We start from the raw sequence: 12,057 nt of genomic DNA on the forward strand, positions 1-12,057 counted from the left end.
ACTTTGCTCTTTTCACCACTCCTCCTCTATTTCCCCTTCCAGTCCCAGTTCCACACCCATTTCTGCTGAATCCCTGCTCCAGTATACTGCAGTACTGCCACCTAATCCAGTGATGCACCCTTCCATTTTCTCTCCTGACCTGTTCTCTACCCTGCTATCTCCAACATACCTGCATCATTGCTGACACCCTTGGACCGAACTCCTCCTCCTCTGCCACATATCTGAGGGTGAACTCTGGGTCATATAGTAGGTCAATGAGAGGACAGCCGCCTTGAGCCACCTAACATCAGCATGGAAAGGGTAGGCTGGGGCCAGGCGTTTAGATGGTCATGTGACTCTTCTATCCTCATCTATTATTCTAGTGCAGCATTTACTCCTTTAGTCCGTCTTTACTGCCACCTGAAAATACCTCAGGCGTCCCATGATGCTGTCATGTCCACTGATTATGAGAGGGGAAATTGATAGTTAAAATGAAAACTAATGACTGGCTATCCAAGACCAGAGTTCACCTTGAAGACCACCCTTGTATGCCCTAGAGGCAATCTTTAGTGTCCCCAGTAGGTCCAGTAGCCTGGTCCATATACAATATTGGAATTCCATTTGTGTCTACAGCAGCTCCATTTAACTATACATTTTATTCCAGATAGTCAAAAAATCCAAAGAGCATAATCATGTAGTGGACATCCAAGAGAGACACTGATTTACAATCAGTTGTGATTTTGATGGAGGGTTGCTGCTTGCACTGATAGCTGATAATCAGATTTGTGCTTTTGTGCGTTTTTCAGTAATTACATATGGTGTCATCAGAGACTACAGTATGACTGCATAAAACGGACAATTTTGGGCCTTTCGCCACACATAAACAGACGTTTAGCTCATTCAAATGGATATTTCTCAAAAACGTCTGTTTCTGTGGATCTGTCTGAAGTAGGGAGAACCAGCACAAAACATTTTTCTATTTTCTCAGTTCAAACTTGATTTACAAAAAGACAATAGACTTGAAAGCTGGGGCCAGAAAAGAGTCCTACCTGTTTACTGCATGAAAGTTGAAACAGAATTAAAAAGATATAGTTTGTTAATAATTTAATTTAACAGCAACATACATGTATCTTTAATACAACCTTGACGCAGACATTAGATAGATAGATAGATAGATAGATACTTTATTGATCCCCAAGGGGAAATTCAAGTAGAAGTGTGGTACAGTTGTAACAGTAAGCCTCATGAATGTAACAGTGCTAACATTATGAATCCTGTAACACAAAACTGTGCTGGCTTAAACAAAGACTATCTGTTTTCATATGTAATTAACAAAACAAGTTTAGACAAGTAGTTTATTTAAAGAATAATCTTTAAATATGCTTATTTTGGTCATATCAACTTGATAAAACCAGTAAAGGTAGTTGATAAACTGCTTATTTCTTACATGTCTGAAGCATTTGGCCCAACAGTGATATATGAAGTTGCCATATTAAAGGCACTCTAAGCAATGACGCTCAAACAAAACAGAGAGCTAGCTCGCTACTCCCTTCCATGCAATTGAAACTCTCCAAAACGTGCATCTCGTCAGTGATTGGCTGCAGTGCTGCTGCTGGCCATTTCAGTGCCCTTAGCAAGTTGCTTTGTGCCTCCCCCCCCAAATAAATAAATAAATAAATGAATAAATAAATAAATAATAATAATCTATCTATAAAGCAAGAAGCGTCTGTGTGTCTGTATGTCTGTGTGTCTGTCCTAATGTCTGTGGCACGCATACAGTATCTCGCTGACTGTTTGGCAAACTTGGCAGGTGTCTTGCTATGGGCATGAGTAAGTGCAGTGCCAAATTTGACGTTGTTTGAATAAGAAATGCAAAAGATATCGTTAAATATATCGGTAAAAGAAGCACACATTGGCTTTCTCCGCTAGCCACTCCCCCTCCCACACAGCACTGTACTGTAAGCTACCAGTGAGGATAAAAGCAGGGCTTTGGCAGAACTGGATCAGTGTAGATTACACGGGTAAAAGCGAGTGCAAGATGTGTTAACATGTCTGACCTGAGACCCCCTGTATGCGTTTTGCTTGCATAAAATGACTCCGCGGATTTTGCAACACGCCAACACACACAGGTATGCAGTGGCTCTTCAAAATGACATAAAAAAAATAATGTGCAATAAACCGACACTTCAAGCCCAGGCTACTGTGGACTGTCTTTAGACTTTGAATAAGCAAACGACAATTCCAACGGCAAGGTCCTAAATTGAAACGAGCGATAATGGTCCCGAATTAAAGAACGTCTCAGAATGCCACATGCAAAGCATAACCAGCAATAAACGGACACTTCGAATAGTCCAGGCTACTTTGGACTGTCTTTAGACTTTGAATAAGCAAACGACAATTCCAACGGCAAGGTCCTAAATTGAAACGAGCGATAATGGTCCCGAATTAAAGAACGTCTCAGAATGCCACATGCAAAGCATAACCAGCAATAAACGGACACTTCGAATAGTCCAGGCTACTTTGGACTGTCTTTAGATTTTGAATAAGCAAACGACAATTCCAACTGCAAGGTCCTAAATTGAAATGAGTGATAATGGTCCCGAATTAAAGAACGTCTCAGAATGCCACACATGCAAAGCATAACCAGCGACAAGCAACAAGTGGCAGACAGAGTGTGATGTCACTTATAGGCCACCAGAGACTTTTTTTTTTAGTCACACCGTTGCAAATGTCATATGATGATGCATCATTCCACAAAATGGTTTGTTTTCTCTATCATCAAGATATTCAATAGGCTAAGCATATAGCCTTGACTCAAAACAGCTAGGATTATGTCATTTTGATTTGTAAAAAAATGTCACATGCAGCCATGCTTAAATTCTGCTCACTTCACATTTATTATATTATTATATTATCTGTATTCATTATTGAATGCTTACCTGGAATTGTGTTTTTCCCTATCATCCTATTTTTAAAGCAGGCCTACCTGCAGGCATGTAATTGGGCTACAGGAATAGCATGTTTGAATGGGCACTGCACTAGTAATAATAATTGTGATTATTATGCGGCTCTTCACAATGCAAGTAGAATGCTCCATTGACTTGAATGGGATTTCCGAAAGTTCTAGCGGTCATTATTTCTTGGGAAAGGACCTCTGAAAACAAGAATGACCACTGTCAATGGCAACGGAGTTTGTGCTTGGAACTTCATTCAAAAGTGAAAGCAGACGGTTGATCAGCTGTGTTCTAAAGAATGTTTGATTCAAGTTCAGCGTGTGTTGCGAACTATTTGTTTCTCAGCAAAAGCCACGACGAAACGGTAACAAATAAGTGTAAAGAGACATATCATGGAGTTTATTTTTTCGTTTTGGCAAGTAGCCGTATAATAAGCGGGGTAATGTATAGAACGCCGGTCATCATGGGAAAATAAGTCCCTTCAGGGCGAAACAAGACCGCTCCGCTGGCGCGTCGGGGTCCGGTTCGCCCTGTCGGGACTTATTTTCCCCATAATGGCGTTCTATACATTATCCCTTACTTAATCCTATTTTTTTACACCTAAAGTAAAGTAAAAGGCCTAAAATTTAAAGACCATTACTGTGTGTTTTTAAAACATTAATTTCTATAGAAATTCAATTTTGACTTATAAATGGTGCATTGTCACTTTAAGAGCATTGAGTCTTTATGTTCTCATAATGCCCTTTTGCCAGTTTACAAGCCTTGTTTGCATTGACATTGATAGCACAATTTTAACAATAATATGCACAAAGTTATTATGAGCAGTTTTCATTTCTTTGGAAATGGAAGTATGTAATGGCATGTTGCTTCACATTTCTGTTTGCAATTAAAAGTGAATTATGAGCCTGGTAGCCACATAGCTATCTAATGGAATGCATTCTACAAAAAGGCAAAGTAGGGGACTCGTCTTTATATTCTTGTCCATGTTGAAATCACATTGATTGCAGATGTTGAAGAGCCCTCTTACCAATCTGAGTTTAAAAATGGTCAGTAGTGGGAACCGCATAACCTCGCAAATCGTAACCTCCTGTAGCTTCGTCTTTGTTGCCTTCATGATTTCCTTATAAAAGTTTATTATAAGGAGATACAAAATGACAAGCCAGCTGGAATCTGCCACTCTATTTGTCTCTCTCCTGTGCGTGCTAGATGCATTCCCAATTAAGTGGAGTAAGAAAAGTTAGATTTGTGGTGGTGGAGATTGAGAGAACTCAAAAAGTATCATCCTTGCCTAGGGGCAGCCGTGGCCTTCTGGTTAGGGCCTTGAGCTTGGAAGGGTCCGAAGGGTTGCTGGTTCGATCCCTGACCAGTAGGAGAAACGTGGGCGGGGGAAGTGGTTCAGCACTGCTCTCCCATGCCCACATCCACGGTTGAAGTGCCCTTGAGCAACCCCTCATTGCTCCCCGAGCGCCGCTGTAGGTGTGGGATAATTTTTCTCATTGGATGTTTAGTATACCTTATATACATGTGGTGAAATCTAATTGTCATCTCCTTACTCTGACCCTTGTGTTTTCTGAAACTCCTACGTTAGAATGTTTAGTTAAATTAACCCTTGTGTCAGCGAATTGTGGGTAACCCTCAGGATGGGGGGGTCATAAACATTTCTTATCTTTGTCAAAACACCAGATGGTTAAGGGGGGTTGTAAACATTTCTTATCTCTGTTAAAATACCAGATGGTTAAGTGATTAATGGAGGGTGACAACTTGTGATTTTCCATGGGTGTGGGGTAAGGTATAAGAGTTGGCTTCACCCACAGATGTGTGGGCTTGTTACTTTGACATTTCATGTGTGTAACATGCTCCCGGCGCCGTGAATAAAGCTGCAGTCTCACACCAGTTGTCTTGCATTAATTTTGACCACATAGGAAGGCAGCTCACTGCTCCGGGTTGGTGCTTCACCTTACTGTATGCTCATTGTGTGCTTCTGTTCACGGCATACTCTGGATGTCTCACTAATTCACGGGTGGGATAAATGCAGAGACCAAATTCCTTGTATACACAAGTATACTTGGCTATAAACCTGGTTTAAATTTACATTTGCATTACATGTAACATGGTGTGAACATTGTAAACGTTATCGAGGAAGAGTGAAATGCAGTTAGCAGTAAAGCGACTATTTACTGGCTAAATTTGGGTGCTCCCTCTGTCCTTTGGTGCCTTAAGCACAGTGTGTGATGCGCGTGGTAGGAGCAGCGGCACTGATTGGCTGGAACAGTTTGTTATGTCTTTATGGTCCAGGCTGGACCAGGTTGTTTTTGTTGCCGTTTTTGGAGCCTGGGCTGTCCACAGAGACCAGGGTTTTTTTTTACAGTGTAGTCAGGGCACAGTTAGCGGATGGTGAGGTGATGTTTGCTTGCTGTATGTGACAAAAAATGTTTCAGCTTAGAAACTGCGTAACATTGCTTAGAACGCCTTTAAGTTTAATTGGGTGTGATCACGGCACAAAATTCATAATGCATAACTCACAATCAGAAGTGTTCACAGATGCACGATAAAATAGTTAATTTGGCCATAGAGACGGGTGTTACAATTGACCCGCACAGGACATGTTTTTATTTTCTTTCTTAGCATTTGTTGCAGTTACATAAATCAAATGGCACTCTTCAAACAGAGGGTCTGAAGATAATGACATGTGATTGAAGTCCACAAGCATGAATTTCACAAAGCAAATTAAAACAAACCGTTCCGGTAGGCCTAAACAAGTTGCCTATTTTTCGCGATGCTTGAATTCCGCACTTGTTTCCTTAATATCTCTGGCAGTGTTTGTTGTAGACAATTCATATTTGGATGGCTGTAAGATTGTAGAGAGTTGTATGATATGTATGTATTTACGTATCCGTAGCTGCACCGTATCTTGAGAATAAAACACTGTTACATTTGTACCGACGTTACTAGTTCTCCCCTAACACTTTTCTAAATTATGATATGAGAAGAGCAATAGCAACAGTGGTAACCATACGTTTTTGTTATATATATGTCATGTAAACAGAATCTTAAAAATAAACACTTGTCAGACAGATTTATTTCCTGGCAGCACGGCAGCCCTTGATTCCCCATTCGCCTGCAGTTTAGACAGGAGCCTATTCATAATTCAGTCCATTGTCTTGAAATTTTTATGTCCATGCATGTCACGTAAGTAAACGTGAATTCATTATACGTTCTTGTTGTCTGAGGCTTCCTGCAGCAAGAACCTTTTAGTGCCTATCTGCCTTGTGGCGTTTAAAGCCTTTTGTAGCTTATTACCCTGTCAGCCTACAGAACTTCTCCAAACTTCAGCCGTGTACAAATGCAACTTGCAACTTAGGGGAGGATAAACAGCAACACTGGCAGACAGGTCTTAAAAGCACATTAGGTCTTTCGTTAAGCATGATGTCTTTGCCTCTAATGCACTTGGATGGCTTTGCAGTCATATCCCATAAAGCACATCTTCTTGTAAGAGGAAACTCCATATTCGTGTTGCCTCGTCTAGGCGTTAGGTGAAGTGGAACGCTTTGGAGCACTCATTCAGCTTTATCTCGTTAAAATCGGTAAATCTGGAGATTTGGGAGGTAAGAGCTGATTTTAAAAGGAGATAATCTGCACCGGAACAATTGAACATGTGTGCTACACAGAGTTTGATGGAGACATATGACAACATGCCACTGGAATCACTGGAATGTTAATTACATGGAGTAGATTTATGTATCATATAGAAACAAGTGAGGCTTTAATGACTTTGACAAGAGAGAGGGTTTACTGCAATCATGACAGTTTGTGTAAGACCTGAGAGTGAAAATATACATATGGCAGCCACATTTTTTTAAACAAATTGAATGTTAATTTACCATATGCTTGAGTATCCATGTGCATAATCATCACCCACACAAATCTGGAGTCAGAGCAAACATGTACTGAGGAGAAGACCTACGTTATGTAGCCTACTTATCGGAACTCCCCCTATTACCATCGGTCCTGTATTTAGCATTTCTCAGATTTCGGGCCTATTTGGGTTACTGAAATTTTGAAAAATAAAATTCAAACTTTTACTAATTGGTATGCAACAAGTTATCAGTCATTTTGATAGGAGTAACCTTGTGAGCTTGGTTGAGACCACAATATAAGGGAATTTATGTTTTTTTTGTCATTTTTCAGGTAAATGTCATTACCATCACATTATCTAATATGTACATTTTAAAGATAAAATGGTCAATCAATGATCAATCAATGATCAATTATGGTTTCACATGAAGTCTATTTTATCTTGAATTTATTAGAATTGTTGAATTTTACTTACAACATGAATTATAGTCGTTTAAAGGAACCGTATGTAAGATACTGTAAATTACTGTAGAGCGGTGTATCCCCTCCCCCTCCCCCCTGACTGGCAGAGCTGGCAACCCGGATGCCGAAACACTACTGAGTTTGTGATTAGTAGATAGGTGGAGGGTGCCGCATCAGGCCAAAACACAACATGACAACATCAACATCAGTTGAGGGCTGCAAGTTCACTTTTTAAATGACAATATCCTGGCCGGACTACTGTTGTCAGTGATATATGTATTTGAAATGAACATGATTTCTTAATGTCTAGTGACATATCAGGGCCATTTTATGATTCATTGAAATACATTTCTTACATACGGTTCCTTTAAGTATCTTATTATTTTATTTTTTCACTCGACCCTGGCTTGGAATTTCATTTATTTGAAATAAATGCCATATATCATATCTGTTTTCATCCAGTGGCAATTTAGACTGTCCAACATTGTCAAAAATATCTAATTAATGTAATTTATTGTAATTTATACATATTCTATTGGCAAAAATATGCATGGTGATGGTGATGACATTGCAGTTCTAGTAATGACATTTGTTGCGGTGATGACAAATCACTGATCGTAATCTATTGCAATTAAATGTTTATAATTTAGAAACCCAAGTTGAACTGACTTTGTGAAAAAAAAAAAAACGTATTTCTTTTAAAAATAGTACTTTAAATGTATCTGCAAAAATGTCATCACCAACACAGTCGTCATTACCACTACATTTCAAGCTATAATGTGCTGGTAATGACTGTGTTGGTGATGACATTTATACCGAAAAACTACCCTAAGAAGCAAAAATGATCACCATGCAAGTGTAGCTAGCTTTCTACATGTAATGTACATCATTTAAACTATTAAAGTCATTTTAAAATTTCAGGAATATTCAAAAATACAGAAATACAATGCGTATGGTAATGACACATAATAAGTGTACATGCCCAAAACGAGGGATTAAAGAGTAGATTTTCTTATGTTTCTGGACATCAAGGCATCAATCTTTCTGCTTGACACCCATGTATTACACTGTGATATTAGGTGACCATGGTTACCAAATATTTTTTTGATGAAAAAACAGTAGCAAAGTGCCTTTATGTAGAGTGTGCTGGTAATGACGGCTAAACCATGGGACAGGTAAACATTAAGCAAAATAAAACAGGAAATGCATATATATGCATAATGTGTGCATGCAGTTCATTAGTTCAGGTAACATTTAATTCATATGCATGATTTTTTAAATTAATTTTTGATAAATAATGTTTGAGATATGGCACAATATGTGAAAACTCTGGTTGCGGACAACACCAAAACACTGATATTGTACCATAAAACACCAATAAAATGTGTCTAAATCATGAGTAGGAGCAACCATTAAAAAAGTCTAGGCTTGTTTTTCTTTATACTAATTAGTGATGCTAAACATTATTAGATGTAATGTGTTTTTAATAGAATTACACCCTGTAGGCAGAAATAGGCCCCAATTCTACAAACCAAGACGGCGGATTCCTAAAGAAACGCAAGCACCCACACCATATGTGTATCTAAATTACCGTGACTCAAAGAGCTGTAAACAGTGTTGTAAGTCTGCGTGTACACATCCGCTTGGAGCTTCAGTGGAATTTTAATTTCATGACGAGAATTCTCAGTCTAACCATTCATTTGCCGTTGAAACGGCGTAAATAGGCGACCCATCAGGCCAGCACTAACTCCAAGCGTGGTAAACAAAATCGGATATTTCAGGCAGTAGTAAATGCTCCCGTTAAGAACCAAACCAGATTTTGTTCAAATCTACACACCTATGGCTACTGAAAAATGTAAGGTTCATTTAGCAAATGTTATTAAAAAACATTGTTGTTTTAGAATTTCCGAACAAAAGTGGTGATAATTGGGGGTGTTACAAAGTGTTGATCACTGTGCACATTTCATGGCCTGTCAATTTGGTTGTTTACTAACAACATATTTCCAAGTCTTGACTTATTTTTCCTTCTGAAATATGGTTCCCATAAAGAGGAAGCTCATCTATGGCTATTACATGTAGATATTCACAGGAATAGAGTATTCCTAATTCTTAAGTGCATATACAACATTAATTAATGGACCATGTATTTCCCTTTACTCTGGATAAATGTATAAAGCATCTGAAGCTGAGGCCATAAGAAACATTACTTCTTAGAAAAGTACCACTGTCCCCGTGCCCTCCAGAAAGGTAATCTACCACCCTGGCAGCCTCTTTTAATGAGTGATCACTGAGGGCTTATGGGAAATGAAGTGCAGTGGCAGCATCCATTATTGTCTTGCCGTGGTGGGGCGCGACTGACACATCTGAATAAGTTATTGATTCATTTACTCCTTGGCTCTCCGAGCACAGCATGTCACCCGACTGGCTCTGACACCTGTAATCTGGAACGTCTGGAGCCATAAATACACTGGCGCTTGTATGTTTCCAAATGCCCGTCTGCCTCATTAGCCCTTTATAATTCTTCAGTGTGCCATGAAAAACACAGGCCTGTCTGCCTCTGTCTACTTGCTGGGCAAAGTCTAAAGTCTAACTAAAGCTTGATTAAGAACTATGAAAATTCCATTTGTAAATGTAATAACAGAAAGTTCCTAAGCACATAGAGTGGTGGGTCGATGTTACAACTGTAGTTGCGGCCCTAGTCTGCCTGTGTGTGTTCTGCTTTTCCTGTGATCAAGTCCTGCCTCCTCCTTGATTGCCGGAAATGGAATTCCGGGTTGGGTTGATAATGTGTGCACTGTCATTAGACCTGCTCCAAAACAACTTTGTTGTAGTGTGTTCCGGTGTCATAAACAAAAACTACTTTGCGGCAGTGTGTGCTTGGGTCTAACTCCCAGTGGGGAGGGTGGCTACGTATCAGAGATGATAAATACTGGCTTATGCGCCAGGGTGTGTCGGGGTCGGCAATCATATTCCCTTTCGGAATAATGTTTGTGTGTTTTATTCATTTGGTTTACTTCATACTGTAGTAAAAAGTATTTGTAAGAACATACTGTAAACGGATGTGATTAACTTCATCAGTCTGTCTGCCTCATATTTGCAACTGATTGTGCCTGGTGAAGACACGCCTTGACCATTTGCAAATTAAGTCTTTTGTCATGTACGACGGCCCAGCTTTTGTCTTATGCCAGACTTCACCATTGGTGGTCGGCGCCAATTAAGCACGCATAGGTCCGGGGCGTGTCTGAACTTTTCCACTGGAGGAGACAAAGAGCCTACTAACAGGATAAAAGGCTGTGACATATGGGAGTCGTGAGGTGACTTGAGGCAACTTGTTGTTGTTCTCCTCTGAGCCGGCTTGTAATAAACCTGGGAACGTTTCCCTTTCTTAACACATCTCAGTCCGGTTTTGCTTCCACGTCATTTTTAAATCTCACCACAATACTTTCAGCTATCCTGGCTCCGCCCTCCTATGTACTTCCGCTCAATTTTTATTTTCCTTCAGTATCAAAGTCAAAGTCAAAGTCAGCTTTATTGTCAATTTCTTCACATGTTCCAGACATACAAAGAGATCGAAATTACGTTTCTCACTATCCCACGGTGAAGACAAGACATATTTTACCAATTTAAGTCCACAGACAAACATAACATTCAAGTAAACAAAAAAGTAAGTAAATAAGTAAATAAGAGGGCACATATAATAATGAAAAAATAAGAGCAGCAAAATTTGGTTGAAATTGTGCATAGACAGTCAATAAAATACTAGTGCAAAGTCAGGCCAATAAAAGGCTTGGGTAGTTCTGTTTGACCTAAGTAAGAAAGAAAGTGGCATAGTGGTGCAAGTTATGTAAGAGCAGCAGAAGTGTTGTGTTTTCAGGACAACAACAACAAGTTGTAAAGTGTACAAGTGTGCAAGTGTGCAAGTGGAGTAGTGCAGGCGGCCATTGTGGGTCCAATGTCCAGGATGTTATGTAGCTGAGGGTGGAGGGGGGAGAGGAGGGAGAGAGTTCAGCATCCTTACAGCTTGGTGTATGAAGCTGTTGGTGAGTCTGGTAGTGCGGGAGCGCAGGCTTCTGTACCTCTTCCCAGAGGGCAGTAGATCAAACAGATTGTGAGCGGGGTGACTTGCATCACTCACAATTTTGGTCGCCTTGCGGGTGAGGTGGGTGGTGTAAATGTCCTTCAGGGAGGGGAGTGAAGCACCAATAATCCTTCCAGCTGTGTTCACTATGCGCTGCAGGGCTTTCCTGTTGTATTCAGTGCAGCTTCCGCCCCACACAGCGATACAGCTGGAGAGGATGCTCTCAATGGTGCCTCGGTAGAATGTGGTCATGATGGCTGGTGGAGCACTTGCTCGCCTGAGTTTTTGCAGGAAGTACAGGCGGCGCTGAGCTCTCTTCGCCAGTGATGCAGTGTTGGTGGTCCAGGAGAGGTCTTCACTGATGTGCACCCCCAGGAATTTGGTTCTGCTCGCTCTCTCCACCACAGCACCGTCGATGGTCAGTGGCAGGTGTTGGGTGTGACCTCTCCGGAAGTCAACAACAATCTCTTTGGTCTTGCTGACGTTCAGCAGGAGGTTGTTGTCCCTGCACCACGTGGTCAGATGGTCGACCTCCAACCTGTATTGAGTCTCGTCGCCCTTGGTGATGAGACCCACCAGAGTTGTGTCGTCAGCAAATTTCACTATGTGATTGTTGCTGTAGGTTGCAGTGCAGTCATGCGTCAGCAGGGTGAAGAGCAGCGGACTGAGCACGCAGCCTTGGGGGGCCCCTGTGCTCAGTGTGATGCTGCTTGAGGTATTGTTGCCAAC

This window comes from Alosa sapidissima, chromosome 11 (assembly GCF_018492685.1).
Source record: "Alosa sapidissima isolate fAloSap1 chromosome 11, fAloSap1.pri, whole genome shotgun sequence".
Lineage (NCBI taxonomy): Eukaryota > Metazoa > Chordata > Actinopteri > Clupeiformes > Clupeidae > Alosa > Alosa sapidissima.